The following is a 16,649-nucleotide window of genomic DNA, read 5'->3' on the forward strand; positions in this document are numbered from 1 at the left end:
AATCCACAGAGATTGTGATAGAGATTCTATTACAATGGTTACACAAGGGGTATTACATTGAATTTGTCTCTTGTTGTTTGGATGCTCTCAGTAGTACACAGAATGTAAAATCCCAAGACTGTTAGTGTTTCAGTGCACATACAGACAGACGTTGTGTCCTCTTTGTCCTTTTCTCAGAGAACTCTATTTCCAGAGCTCCTTAACATTCTCCCTTTGTTTTGAACTCATTCTGTCTCCAAAAAGCAGGTCAATGCCCCAACTTTCTCTTTCTCTATAGCTCTCTCCCTTTCTCACGGTCTGTGTGTCTGCAGGGATATATGATAGAAATATGTCTAAAAATACATAAATGAATGAATGTCTACATTCACAGTAATAGCTGGCATACTGTAATAAGATTTCTCATCAGTGAGGTGTCTGCTGCCAGAACGTCCAATGAGACGTCGTATCAGCGAGAGGTAGGCTCACTTGTCCAATGAGAACCCGGTTCGGCCAAAGGAACATCTATTTATCATTTGATGAGTCTGGTTCTGTGAAATGTCAGCATCAGTCTTTGTGCAGTGACTGACAACCTCCCTAGCAAAGTGTTGCTTATATGTCCATCTATCTCCCTGGCCATCAATCCATCAATCCATCAATCCATCAATCCATCAATCCATCAATCCATCAATCCATCACAGCGTTAAGAAGAGACCCATTTCAATCAGGACAAGACTCAGGACAGGACATGTTGGTGCCATTTCTCCTTCCTCATCTCTCTCTCAAACACACTCTTTCTCTCTTTCTCTCTCTCTCCCTCTCTCTCTCTCTCTCTCTCTCTCTCTCTCACTCTCAAACACACTCTTTCTCTCTATCTGAAAACTTCTGATAGGCATATTAGGCTAATTCATCTGGAACAGGTTCAGAAAGGAATCTCAGACTCAACAAGGTCCATTTATCTGTCCATCTCAGTTCGCTCCATTGTAAAAAATTAGCCTGAGATTAGCATATTAAAACGCTACCCCCAACCCAACACCCCAGTCTGTATCCCCGCTCCACTCCCCTCCATCCAGACTGAGATAGTAAATCTTTCTGAGTGTGACTTTAAAACCCAGCATATCTCAATCTGAGGAATGGCTGTCTGGCACCAAACTGGTCCTCTCAAATGGCAGCAAGAACATCAGGGGGAGGCAGGAAAAGAGAGGGGAGAGAAAGAGAATGTGTATGGATGTGTCTGTGAGAGAGAATGAGATGGTATGAGAAAGAGAATGTGTATGGATGTGTCTGTGAGAGAGAATGAGATGGTATGAGAAAGAGAATGTGTATGGATGTGTCTGTGAGAGAGAATGAGATGGTATGTGAAAGAGAATGTGTATGGATGTGTCTGTGAGAGAGAATGAGATGGTATGAGAAAGAGAATGTGTATGGATGTGTCTGTGAGAGAGAATGACATGGTATGTGAAAGAGAATGTGTATGGATGTGTCTGTGAAAGAGAATGAGATGGTATGAGAAAGAGAATGTGTATGGATGTGTCTGTGAGAGAGAATGAGATGGTATGAGAAAGAGAATGTGTATGGATGTGTCTGTGAAAGAGAATGAGATGGTATGAGAAAGAGAATGTGTATGGATGTGTCTGTGAGAGAGAATGAGATGGTATGAGAAAGAGAATGTGTATGGATGTGTCTGTGAGAGAGAATGAGATGGTATGAGAAAGAGAATGTGTATGGATGTGTCTGTGAGAGAGAATGAGATGGTATGTGAAAGAGGGGAGAGAAAGGAGCGATATGGACATTAGATGAAAGGAGGGAGAGGAGGAGATGAAAGGTAAGTAGAAAGGAATGGATTGGAGCAGGAGGCAGTGTTGGTGACATAGCAACAATAGTAATCAAGGTCTGGCTGTGTAATTTACTAGAAGCAAAATATTTACAGAGCCTCATTATTTACTGATAAATATGCCTTCAGACACGTAGAGACTCATCTCTTCCTCCATACAACACTTTATACCGAGACAGCCACAAAGGAACACAAACCTCCCACAGACATTCCATTGACTGCTGCCCTGTTTTAAATCAATAACCTTAGGCAACCAATACACCAACAGAGACTGGTCAACCAGGAAGGTCACTGTCCAATCGCACTACAGCGACGGGACAGCAGGGAAGGTATTTGTCTAATCACACTACAGAGACTGGAAAACCAAGGACGTGCTCTGTCCAATCACAATAGAGAGACAAGGCAACCAGGAAGGTCACTGTCCAATCAAGCAACAGTGAATAGGTAAGCGGTGTGAGGTCACTGTCCAATCTCAAAATGGTGGCTGCATTGCAAGTAAATTCACTGCTCAAACACCCAACATGGACTCGGGAACCAGGAAGGTCACGTTCCAATCACAAAACATTAATCTGGCACCAGTAAGGTCACTGTCCAATCATGTAGCAGAGAGCAGCCAGGCGCCCACTAAGGTCAGAGACAGATAACCAAGGCTACTGCCCAATCTTATGGGAAGAAACAGATGGTTAGTAATGTCACTGTCCAATCAGAGACCCCTTCCAGCTAAACACATTTAAACATGTGATGAATGATGTTGACTGAAAGTGCACCTAAACACTGGTTTTAGGCCAGATGTTTCTTTGGGCTTATAATGGGTGAGGCTTGTATTTGCTTTGGGACAACTGATTCTGGGCATGCTCTCGGGGCCTTCTCTCTCTCTAGAGTGTGATGAATCTCTGAGGTTGTGCCAGTTTGTTAAGAAAAGCCGAAAAGGCAGAAGAGGAGGAGAGGTGTGAACTGTGACACATTGAAACCCAAAAAGCATGTATTTCACACACATAGGAGAGGAGCGTAAATCTCAGCTCATTCACTGGTTTTCCTCTTCAGAGGAAGGCATCACACCTGAGCCTGACACAGTATGTCTCTCATACAGAATACGTTCAACATCACAGCTTTGCATTATGTCAAAATTAGTATAATATCACATTACCTGCTGTGTGGCGACTATTATGCAGAGATTATGGTAATGTCAGCACGTCCTTTGAAATATTGCAATTTATTTCACATCAGACGTCAGTCTTTCTTGAGGGACTTCACCTTTCCTTTCACCGCAACAGAAGTGGTGAATTCGACCAAAGGGCGAAGCAGTTTGGATTACTTTCAGAGTTCAATCAAACATTTGGATGGGTTTAGAAGATTTCATCGTCTCCTTCTCAGCTGACTTTCACTCTACAGGCTCAGCAACTGTTACCTTTTAACAGAATTCCTTTGCTATTCGAAGTAACGCTCTGTCTGAAAAACGACAACCTATGTGTTTGAGTGAGAAAATGTAAATGAGCAAAGACAGGTTGGGTGGAAATTTGCACAATGCAAGAAGAGACAAAGAGAGGTAATCCATGAGGTACAGCTAATGGGATGTTTCAGCCGCATCTCAATGAAGCTGATGGGATTATTTTCTATTACCTCCCTCTTCTTTTTGTTATCTTTTACCTGTAGTCATATCAAATCTACCTCTCATTACTTTCAGGAACGTTTTGGTTTCATTTACCTGTAGTCATCTCAAATCTACCTCTCATTACTTTCAGGAACGTTTTGGTTTCATTTACCTGTAGTCATCTCAAATCTACCTCTCATTACTTTCAGGAACGTTTTGTTTTCTCCTGAGGAAAGATGACCTATTATGATGTTACACATCTAGTAGCTTAAAAAGCAACAGGATATTCCACCATATGCAGAGTGTTTGATTAATTTCACGTAATGCATTTTCATAACAATATGATTGTAAAGTTTTCTAAATTCACTACCTCACTTTAAAAAGCCCAGCTCTGTTCTCTTCTCTTGAGCTCTTTAGTATACTGCCCTTCTCTCCTCTACTCTACCATCTTCTCCTCTACTCTACCATCCTCTACTCTACCATCTTCTCCTCCACTCTACCATCCTCTCCTCTACTCTACCATCCTCTACTCTACCATCATCTCCTCTATTCTACCATCTTCTCCTCTACTCTACCATCTTCTCCTCCACTCTACCATCCTCTCCTCTACTCTACCATCCTCTACTCTACCATCTTCTCCTCTACTCTACCATCCTCTCCTCTACTCTACCATTCTCTACTCTACCATCTGCTCCTCTACTCTACCATCTTCTCCTCTACTCTACCATCCTCTCCTCTACTCTACCATCCTCACCTCTACTCTACCATCTTCTCCTCTACTCTACCATCTTCTCCTCTACTCTACCATCTTCTCCTCCACTCTACAATCCTCTCCTCTACTCTACCATCCTCTACTCTACCATCTTCTCCTCTACTCTACCATCTTCTCCTCTACTCTACCATCTTCTCCTCTACTCTACCATCCTCTACTCTACCATCTTCTCCTCTACTGTACCATCATCTCCTCTACTCTACCATCCTCTCCTCTACTCTACCATCCTCTCATCTACTCTACCATCTTCTCCTCTACTCTACCATCCTCTCCTCTAACCTACCATCCTTTACTCTACTCTACCATCTTCTCCTCTACTCTACCATCTTCTCCTCTACTATACCATCCTTTACTCTACTCTACCATCCTCTCCTCTACTCTACCATCTTCTCCTCTACTCTACCATCCTCTCATCTACTCTACCATCTTCTCCTCTACTCTACCATCCTCTCCTCTAATCTACCATCCTCTCCTCTACTCTACCATATTCTCCTACTCTACCATCCTTTACTCTACTCTACCATCCTCTCCTCTAATCTACTCTACCATCCTCTACTCTACTCTACCATCCTCTCATCTACTCTACCATCTTCTCCTCTACTCTACCATCCTCTACTCTACTCTACCATCCTCTCCTCTACTCTACCATCTTATCCTCTACTCTACCATCCTCTACTCTACTCTACCATCCTCTCCTCTACTCTTCCATCCTCTCCTCTCCTGTACCATCCTCTCCTCTACTCTACCATCCTCTCATCTACTCTACCATCTTCTCCTCTCCTCTACCATCCTCTCCTCTAATCTACCATCCTTTACTCTACTCTACCATCTTCTCCTCTACTCTACCATCTTCTCCTCTACTCTACCATCCTCTCCTCTACTCTACCATCTTCTCCTCTACTCTACCATCCTCTCCTCTACTCTACCATCCTTTACTCTACTCTACCATCCTCTCCTCTACTCTACCATCTTCTCCTCCACTCTACCATCCTCTACTCTACTTTACCATCTTCTCCTCTACTCTACCATACTCTCCTCTAATCTACCATCCTCTCCTCTATTCTACCATCCTCTCCTCTACTCTACCATCCTTTACTCTACTCTACCATCCTCTCCTCTACTCTACCATCTTCTCCTCCACTCTACCATCCTCTACTCTACTTTACCATCTTCTCCTCTACTCTACCATACTCTCCTCTAATCTACCATCCTCTCCTCTACTCTACCATCCTTTACTCTACTCTACCATCCTCTCCTCTACTCTACCATCTTCTCCTCTACTCTACCATCCTTTACTCTACTCTACCATCTTCTCCTCTGCTCTACCATCCTCTACTCTACTATCTTCTCCTCCACTCTAAAATCCTCTCCTCTACTCTACCATCCTCTACTCTACTTTACCATCTTCTCCTCTACTCTACCATACTCTCCTCTAATCTACCATCCTCTCCTCTACTCTACCATCCTTTACTCTACTCTACCATCTTCTCCTCTGCTCTACCATCCTCTACTCTACCATCTTCTCCTCCACTCTACCATCCTCTACTCTACTTTACCATCTTCTCCTCTACTCTACCATACTCTCCTCTAATCTACCATCCTCTCCTCTACTCTACCATCCTTTACTCTACTCTACCATCCTCTCCTCTACTCTACCATCCTCTCCTCTACTCTACCATCCTTTACTCTACTCTACCATCCTCTCCTCTACTCTACCATCTTCTCCTCCACTCTACCATCCTCTACTCTACTTTACCATCTTCTCCTCTACTCTACCATACTCTCCTCTAATCTACCATCCTCTCCTCTACTCTACCATCCTTTACTCTACTCTACCATCCTCTCCTCTACTCTACCATCTTCTCCTCTACTCTACCATCTTCTCCTCTACTCTACCATCTTCTCCTCTACTCTACCATCCTCTACTCTACCATCTTCTCCTCCACTCTACCATCCTCTCCTCTACTCTACCATCCTCTACTCTACCATCATCTCCTCTATTCTACCATCTTCTCCTCTACTCTACCATCTTCTCCTCCACTCTACCATCCTCTCCTCTACTCTACCATCCTCTACTCTACCATCTTCTCCTCTACTCTACCATCCTCTCCTCTACTCTACCATTCTCTACTCTACCATCTGCTCCTCTACTCTACCATCTTCTCCTCTACTCTACCATCCTCTCCTCTACTCTACCATCCTCACCTCTACTCTACCATCTTCTCCTCTACTCTACCATCTTCTCCTCTACTCTACCATCTTCTCCTCCACTCTACAATCCTCTCCTCTCTACTCTACCATCCTCTACTCTACCATCTTCTCCTCTACTCTACCATCTTCTCCTCTACTCTACCATCTTCTCCTCTACTCTACCATCCTCTACTCTACCATCTTCTCCTCTACTGTACCATCATCTCCTCTACTCTACCATCCTCTCCTCTACTCTACCATCCTCTCATCTACTCTACCATCTTCTCCTCTACTCTACCATCCTCTCCTCTAACCTACCATCCTTTACTCTACTCTACCATCTTCTCCTCTACTCTACCATCTTCTCCTCTACTATACCATCCTTTACTCTACTCTACCATCCTCTCCTCTACTCTACCATCTTCTCCTCTACTCTACCATCCTCTCATCTACTCTACCATCTTCTCCTCTACTCTACCATCCTCTCCTCTAATCTACCATCCTCTCCTCTACTCTACCATATTCTCCTCTACTCTACCATCCTTTACTCTACTCTACCATCCTCTCCTCTAATCTACTCTACCATCCTCTACTCTACTCTACCATCCTCTCCTCTACTCTACCATCTTCTCCTCTACTCTACCATCCTCTACTCTACTCTACCATCCTCTCCTCTACTCTACCATCTTATCCTCTACTCTACCATCCTCTACTCTACTCTACCATCCTCTCCTCTACTCTTCCATCCTCTCCTCTCCTGTACCATCCTCTCCTCTACTCTACCATCCTCTCATCTACTCTACCATCTTCTCCTCTCCTCTACCATCCTCTCCTCTAATCTACCATCCTTTACTCTACTCTACCATCTTCTCCTCTACTCTACCATCTTCTCCTCTACTCTACCATCCTCTCCTCTACTCTACCATCTTCTCCTCTACTCTACCATCCTCTCCTCTACTCTACCATCCTTTACTCTACTCTACCATCCTCTCCTCTACTCTACCATCTTCTCCTCCACTCTACCATCCTCTACTCTACTTTACCATCTTCTCTCTACTCTACCATACTCTCCTCTAATCTACCATCCTCTCCTCTATTCTACCATCCTCTCCTCTACTCTACCATCCTTTACTCTACTCTACCATCCTCTCCTCTACTCTACCATCTTCTCCTCCACTCTACCATCCTCTACTCTACTTTACCATCTTCTCCTCTACTCTACCATACTCTCCTCTAATCTACCATCCTCTCCTCTACTCTACCATCCTTTACTCTACTCTCTACCATCCTCTCCTCTACTCTACCATCTTCTCCTCTACTCTACCATCCTTTACTCTACTCTACCATCTTCTCCTCTGCTCTACCATCCTCTACTCTACTATCTTCTCCTCCACTCTAAAATCTCTCCTCTACTCTACCATCCTCTACTCTACTCTACCACCTTCTCCTCTACTCTACCATACTCTCCTCTAATCTACCATCCTCTCCTCTACTCTACCATCCTTTACTCTACTCTACCATCTTCTCTCTGCTCTACCATCCTCTACTCTACCATCTTCTCCTCCACTCTACCATCCTCTACTCTACTTTACCATCTTCTCCTCTACTCTACCATACTCTCCTCTAATCTACCATCCTCTCCTCTACTCTACCATCCTTTACTCTACTCTACCATCCTCTCCTCTACTCTACCATCCTCTCCTCTACTCTACCATCCTTTACTCTACTCTACCATCCTCTCCCTCTACTCTACCATCTTCTCCTCCACTCTACCATCCTCTCCTCTACTTTACCATCTTCTCCTCTACTCTACCATACTCTCCTCTAATCTACCATCCTCTCCTCTACTCTACCATCCTTTACTCTACTCTACCATCCTCTCCTCTACTCTACCATATTCTCCTCTACTCTACCATCTTCTCTCTACTCTACCATCTTCTCCTCTACTCTACCATCCTCTACTCTACCATCTTCTCCTCTACTCTACCATCCTCTCCTCTAACCTACCATCCTTTACTCTACTCCACCATCTTCTCCTCTTCTCTACCATCTTCTCCTCTACTCTACCATCCTTTACTCTACTCTACCATCCCCTCCTCTACTCTACCATCTTCTCCTCTACTCTACCATCATCTCCTCTACTCTACCATCCTCTCCTCTACTCTACCATCTTCTCCTCTACTCTACCATCATCTCCTCTACTCTACCATCCTCTCCTCTACTCTACCATCCTCTCATCTACTCTACCATCTTCTCCTCTACTCTACCATCTTCTCCTCTACTCTACCATCCTCTCCTCTAACCTACCATCCTTTACACTACTCCACCATCTTCTCCTCTACTCTACCATCTTCTCCTCTACTATACCATCCTTTACTCTACCTACCCCTCTCCTCTACTCTACCATCTTCTCCTCTACTCTACCATCAATCCTCTACTCTACCATCCTCTCATCTACTCTACCATCTTCTCCTCCTACTCTACCATCCTCTCCTCTAATCTACCATCCTCTCCTCTACTCTACCATATTCTCCTCTACTCTACCATCCTTTACTCTAATCTACCATCCTCTCTACTCTACCATCCTCTCCTCTACTCTACCATCCTTACTCTACCATCCTCTCCTCTACCTACCATCTTCTCCTCTACTCTACCATCCTGTACTCTACTCTACCATCCTCTACTCTACCATCCTCTACTTTACTCTACCATCCTCTCCTCTACTCTACCATCTTATCCTCTACTCTACCATCCTCTACTCTACTCTACCATCCTCTCCTCTACTCTTCCATCCTCTCCTCTCCTCTACCATCCTCTCCTCTACTCTACCATCCTCTCATCTACTCTACCATCTTCTCCTCCCCTCTACCATCCTCTCCTCTACTCTACCATCCAATCCTCTACTCTACCATCCTCTCATCTACTCTACCATCTTCTCCTCTACTCTACCATCCTCTCCTCTAATCTACCATCCTCTCCTCTACTCTACCATCTTCTCCTCTACTCTACCATCCTCTACTCTACTCTACCATCCTCTCCTCTACTCTACCATCCTCTCCTCTACCATCTCTCTCTCTACCATCCTCTACTCTACCATCATCTCCTCTACTCTACCATCTTCTCCTCTACTCTACCATCTTCTCCTCCACTCTACCATCCTCTCCTCTACTCTACCATCCTCTACTCTACCATCTTCTCCTCTACTATACCATCCTCTACTCTACTCTACCATCCTCTCCTCTACTCTACCATCTTCTCCTCTACTCTACCATCCTCTCATCTACTCTACCATCTTCTCTCTCTACTCTACCATCCTCTCCTCTAATCTACCATCCTCTCCTCTACTCTACCATATTCTCCTCTACTCTACCATCCTCTACTCTACTCTACCATCCTCTCCTCTAATCTACTCTACACTCCCATCTGCTCCTCTACTCTACCATCTTCTCTCTACTCTACCATCCTCTCCTCTACTCTACCATCCTCTCCTCTACTCTACCATCTTCTCTCTACTCTACCATCTTCTCCTCTACTCTACCATCTTCTCTCCACTCTACAATCCTCTCCTCTACTCTCCATCCTCTACTCTCTACCATCTTCTCCTCTACTCTACCATCTTCTCCTCTACTCTACCATCTTCTCCTCTACTCTACCATCCTCTACTCTACCATCTTCTCCTCTACTCTACCATCATCTCCTCTACTCTACCATCCTCTCCTCTACTCTACCATCCTCTCATCTACTCTACCATCTTCTCTCTACTCTACCATCCTCTCCTCTAACCTACCATCCTTTACTCTACTCTAAATCTTCTCCTCTACTCTACCATCTTCTCCTCTACTCTACCATCCTCTACTCTACTCTACCATCCTCTCCTCTACTCTACCATCTTCTCCTCTACTCTACCATCCTCTCACTCTACCATCTTCTCTCTACTCTACCATCCTCTCCTCTAATCTACCATCCTCTCTCTACTCTACCATCTTCTCCTCTACTCTACCATCCTTTACTCTACTCTACCATCCTCTCCTCTAATCTACTCTACCATCCTCTCTCTCTCCTCTACTCTACTCTACCATCCTCTCCTCTACTCTACCATCTTCTCCTCTACTCTACCATCCTCTCCTCTACTCACCATCCTCCTCTACTCTACCATCCTCTCCTCTACTCTACCATCCTCTCCTCTACTCTACCATCCTCTCCTCTACTCTACCATCCTCTCCTCTACTCTACCATCCTATCCTCTACTCTACCATCCTCTCCTCTACTCTACCATCCTCTCCTCTACTCTACCATCCTCTCATCCACTCTACCACCCTCTCCTCTACTCTACCATCCTCTCCTCTACTCTACCATCCTCTCCTCTACTCTACCATCCTCTCCTCTAATCTACCATCCTCTCCTCTACTCTACCATCATCTCCTCTACTCTACCATCTTCTCCTCTACTCTAACATCCTTTACTCTACCATCCCCTCCTCTACTCTACCATCTTCTCCTCTACTCTACCATCCAATCCTCTACTCTACCATCCTCTCATCTACTCTACAATCTTCTCCTCTACTCTACCATCCTCTCCTCTAATCTACCATCCTCCTCTACTCTACCATATTCTCCTCTACTCTACCATCCTTTACTCTAATCTACCATCCTCCCCTAATCTACTCTACCATCTAACATCTTCTCCTCTACTCTACCATCCTCTCCTCTACTCTACCATCCTCTCCCTCTCTCTATCTAATCTATCCTCTCCTCTACTCTACCATCCTCTCCTCTACTCTCCATCCTCTCCTCTACTCTACCATCCTATCCCCCTCTACCATCTTTACTCTACTCTTTACCATCTTCCTCCTCTACTCTACCATCTTCTCTCTACTCTACCATCTTCTCCTCTACTCTACCATCTTCTCCTCCACTCTACCATCCTCTACTCTACTCTACCATCTTCTCCTCTGCTCTACCATCCTCTACTCTACCATCTTCTCCTCCACTCTACAATCCTCTCCTCTACTCTACCATCTTCTCCTCTACTCTACCATCTTCTCTCTACTCTACCATCCTTTCCTCTACCCATCCTCTACTCTACTCTACCATCTTCTCCTCTACTCTACCATCATCTCTACTCTACCATCCTCTCTCTACTCTATCCATCTTCTCTCCTCTACTCTACTCTTCTCCTCTACTCTACCATCCTCTCCTCTAATCTACCATCCTACCTCTACTCTACCATCTTCTCCTCTACTCTACCTCTCTCTACTCCACCATCCTCTCCTCTAATCTACCATCTTCTCCTCTACTCTACCATCCTTAACTCTACTCTACCATCCTCTCCTCTACTCTACCATCCTCTCCTCTCCTCTACCATCCTCTCCTCTACTGTACTCTACCATCCTCTCCTCTACTCTACTCTACCATCCTCTCCTCTACTCTACCATCCTCTCCTCTACTCTACCATCCTCTCCTCTACTCTACCATCCTATCCTCTACTCTACCATCCTCTCCTCTACTCTACCATCCTCTCCTCTACTCTACCATCCTCTCTCTGCTCTGCCATCCTCTCATCCACTCTACCACCACTCTCCTCTACTCTACCATCCTCTCCTCTACTCTACCATCCTCTCCTCTACTCTACCATCCTCTCCTCCTATCCTCTCCTCTACTCTACCATCATCTCCTCTACTCTACCATCTTCTCCTCTACTCTACCATCCTTCTCTACCATCCCTCCTCTACTCTACCATCTTCTCCTCTACTCTACCATCCTTTCAAAGACTCTACCATCCTATCCTCTACTCTACCATCTTCTCCTCTACTCTACCATCCTCTCCTCTAATCTACCATCCTAGGATCCTACTCTACCATCTTCTCCTCTACTCTACCATCCTTTACTCTACTCTACCATCCTCTCCTCTACTCTACCATCCTCTCCTCTACTCTACCATCCTCTCCTCTACTCTACCATCCTATCCTCTACTCTACCATCCTATCCTCTACTCTACCATCCTCTCCTCTACTCTACCATCCTCTCCTCTACTCTACCATCCTCTCCTCCACTCTACCATCCTCTCCTCTACTCTACCATCCTCTCCTCTAATCTACCATCCTCTCCTCTACTCTACCATCCTCTCCTCTACTCTACCATCCTCTCCTCTACTCTACCATCATCTCCTCTACTCTACCATCTTCTCCTCTACTCTACATCCTTTACTCTACCATCCCCTCCTCTACTCTACCATCTTCTCCTCTACTCTACCATCCTTCCTCTACTCTACCATCCTCTCATCTACTCTACATCTTCTCCTCTACTCTACCATCCTCTCCTCTAATCTACCATCCTCCTCTACTCTACCATATTCTCCTCTACTCTACCATCCTTTACTCTAATCTACCATCCTATCCCCTAATCTACCATCCTTTACTCTACTCTAACATCTTCTCCTCTACTCTACCATCCTCTCCTCTACTCTACCATCCTCTCCTCTACTCTACCATCCTCTACTCTACCATCCTCTCCTCTACTCTACCATCCTCTCATCTACTCTACCATCCTCTCCTCTACTCTACCATCCTCTCCTCTAATCTACCATCCTCTCCTCTACTCTACCATCCTCTCCTCTACTCTACCATCCTATCCTCTACTCGACCATCCTATCCTCTACTCTACCATCCTCTCCTCTACTCTACCATCCTCTCCTCTACTCTACCATCCTCTCATCCACTCTACCACCCTCTCCTCTACTCTACCATCCTCTCCTCTACTCTACCATCCTCTCCTCTACTCTACCATCCTCTCCTCTAATCTACCATCCTCTCCTCTACTCTACCATCATCTCCTCTACTCTACCATCTTCTCCTCTACTCTACCATCTCTCTCCCTCCTCTACTCTACCATCTTCTCCTCTACTCTACCATCCTTTACTCTACTCTACCATCCTATCCTCTACTCTACCATCTTCTCCTCTACTCTACCATCCTCTCCTCTAATCTACCATCCTATCCTATACTCTACCATCTTCTCCTCTACTCTACCATCCTTTACTCTACTCTACCACCCTCTCCTCTACTCTACCATCCTCTCCTCTACTCTACCATCCTCTCCTCTACTCTACCATCCTATCCTCTACTCTACCATCCTATCCTCTACTCTACCATCCTCTCCTCTACTCTACCATCCTCTCCTCTACTCTACCATCCTCTCATCCACTCTACCACCCTCTCCTCTACTCTACCATCCTCTCCTCTACTCTACCATCCTCTCCTCTACTCTACCATCCTCTCCTCTAATCTACCATCCTCTCCTCTACTCTACCATCATCTCCTCTACTCTACCATCTTCTCCTCTACTCTACCATCCTTTACTCTACCATCCCCTCCTCTACTCTACCATCTTCTCCTCTACTCTACCATCCTTTCCTCTACTCTACCATCCTCTCATCTACTCTACCATCTTCTCCTCTACTCTACCATCCTCTCCTCTAATCTACCATCCTCCTCTACTCTACCATATTCTCCTCTACTCTACCATCCTTTACTCTAATCTACCATCCTATCCCCTAATCTACCATCCTTTACTCTACTCTAACATCTTCTCCTCTACTCTACCATCCTCTCCTCTACTCTACCATCCTCTCCTCTACTCTACCATCCTCTACCATCCTCTCCTCTACTCTACCATCCTCTCATCTACTCTACCATCCTCTCCTCTACTCTACCATCCTCTCCTCTACTCTACCATCCTATCCCCTAATCTACCATCCTTTACTCTACTCTACCATCTTCTCCTCTACTCTACCATCTTCTCCTCTACTCTACCATCCTTTACTCTACTCTACCATCTTCTCCTCTACTCTACCATCTTCTCCTCCACTCTACCATCCTCTACTCTACTCTACCATCTTCTCCTCTGCTCTACCATCCTCTACTCTACCATCTTCTCCTCCACTCTACAATCCTCTCCTCTACTCTACCATCTTCTCCTCTACTCTACCATCTTCTCCTCTACTCTACCATCTTCTCCTCTACTCTACCATCCTTTACTCTACCATCCCCTCCTCTACTCTACCATCTTCTCCTCTACTCTACCATCATCTCCTCTACTCTACCATCCTCTCCTCTACTCTACCATCCTTTACTCTACTCTACCATCTTCTCCTCTACTCTACCATCTTCTCCTCTACTCTACCATCCTCTCCTCTAATCTACCATCCTACCCTATACTCTACCATCTTCTCCTCTACTCTACCATCCTTTACTCTACTCTACCATCCTCTCCTCTACTCTACCATCTTCTCCTCTACTCTACCATCCTTTACTCTACTCTACCATCCTCTCCTCTACTCTACCATCCCTCCTCTCTCTACCATCCTCTCCTACTCTACTCTACCATCCTCTCTCTACTCTACTCTACCATCCTTTCCTCTACTCTACCATCCTCTCTCTACTCTACCATCCTCTCCTCTACTCTACCATCCTATCCTCTACTCTACCATCCTATCTCTAATCTACCATCCTCTCCTCTCTCTACCATCCTCTCCTCACCTCCTTAACTCCTCTACTCTACCATCCTCTCCTCACTCTACCATCCTCTCCTCCCTCTACCATCCTCTCCTCTCTACTCTACTCTATCCATCATCTCTCTACTCTACCATCTTCTCCTCTACTCTACCATCCTTTACTCTACCATCCCCTCCTCTACTCTACCATCTTCTCCTCTACTCTACCATCCTCTCCTCTAATCTACCATCCTCCTCTACTCTACCATCCTCTCCTCTCTCTACCATCCTCTACTCTAATCTACCATCCTATCCCTAATCTACCATCCTTTGCTCTACTCTACCATCTTCTCCTCTACTCTACCATCTTCTCCTCTACTCTACCATCCTTTACTCTACTCTACCATCCTCTCCTCTACTCTACCATCTTCTCCTCTACTCTACCATCCTTTACTCTACTCTACCATCCTCTCCTCTACTCTACCATCCTCTCCTCTCCTCTACCATCCTCTCCTCTACTGTACTCTACCATCCTCTCCTCTACTCTACTCTACCACCCTCTCCTCTACTCTACCATCCTCTCCTCTACTCTACCATCCTCTCCTCTACTCTACCATCCTATCCTCTACTCGACCATCCTATCCTCTACTCTACCATCCTCTCCTCTAATCTACCATCCTCTCCTCTACTCTACCATCCTCTCATCCACTCTACCACCCTCTCCTCTACTCTACCATCCTCTCCTCTACTCTACCATCTTCTCCTCCACTCTACAATCCTCTCCTCTACTCTACCATCTTCTCCTCTACTCTACCATCTTCTCCTCTACTCTACCATCTTCTCCTCTACTCTACCATCCTTTACTCTACCATCCCCTCCTCTACTCTACCATCTTCTCCTCTACTCTACCATCATCTCCTCTACTCTACCATCCTCTCCTCTGCAGCCCTACAGGACAAGAAGTTAAGAACACTGTTGTACAGGAGTGACTGTATCGCTTGGTCATTTATACATTCTTACAGATCCCATCATTTGCAAAATTGATGCCTCATGGGGTAGTAAGCAATGATGTGTATAAACCTTGGATTGCTGATGCTATGTAATGGCCAATGAGAGGCTTTGAAGCCACAAGCGCCATTAACTCATTGGAAGGAGCAGTCCTCCACAGGAAAGGAATTCTAAAATATTTCAATTAAATGTTTCAAAGACAAAATGACATGTATTTAAGCATTTATTCCGGAGACACCTGAAACCCCACCTCTTTAAGGAATACCTAGGATAGGATAAAGTAATCCTTCTCACCCCCCCTTAAAAGACCTAGATGCACTATTGTAAAGTGGCTGTTCCACTGGATGTCATAAGGTGAAAGCACCAATTTGTAAGTCGCTCTGGATAAGAGCGTCTGCTAAATTACTTAAATGTACTCTACCATCCTTTACTCTACTCTACCATCTTCTCCTCTACTCTACCATCTTCTCCTCTACTCTACCATCCTCTCCTCTAATCTACCATCCTACCCTATACTCTACCATCTTCTCCTCTACTCTACCATCCTCTCCTCTACTCTACCATCCTCTCCTCTACTCTACCATCTTCTCCTCTACTCTACCATCCTTCCTCCACTTACCATCCTCTCCTCTCTCTACCATCCTTTCCTCTGCTCTACCATCCTCTCCTCTACTGTACTCTACCATCCTCTCCTCTCTACTCTACCATCCTCTCCTCTACTCTACCATCCTCTCCTCTACTCTACCATCCTCTCCTCTACTCTACCATCCTCTCCTCTACTCTACCAT

Source organism: Oncorhynchus nerka, linkage group LG21 (genome assembly GCF_034236695.1).
Source record: "Oncorhynchus nerka isolate Pitt River linkage group LG21, Oner_Uvic_2.0, whole genome shotgun sequence".
NCBI lineage: Eukaryota > Metazoa > Chordata > Actinopteri > Salmoniformes > Salmonidae > Oncorhynchus > Oncorhynchus nerka.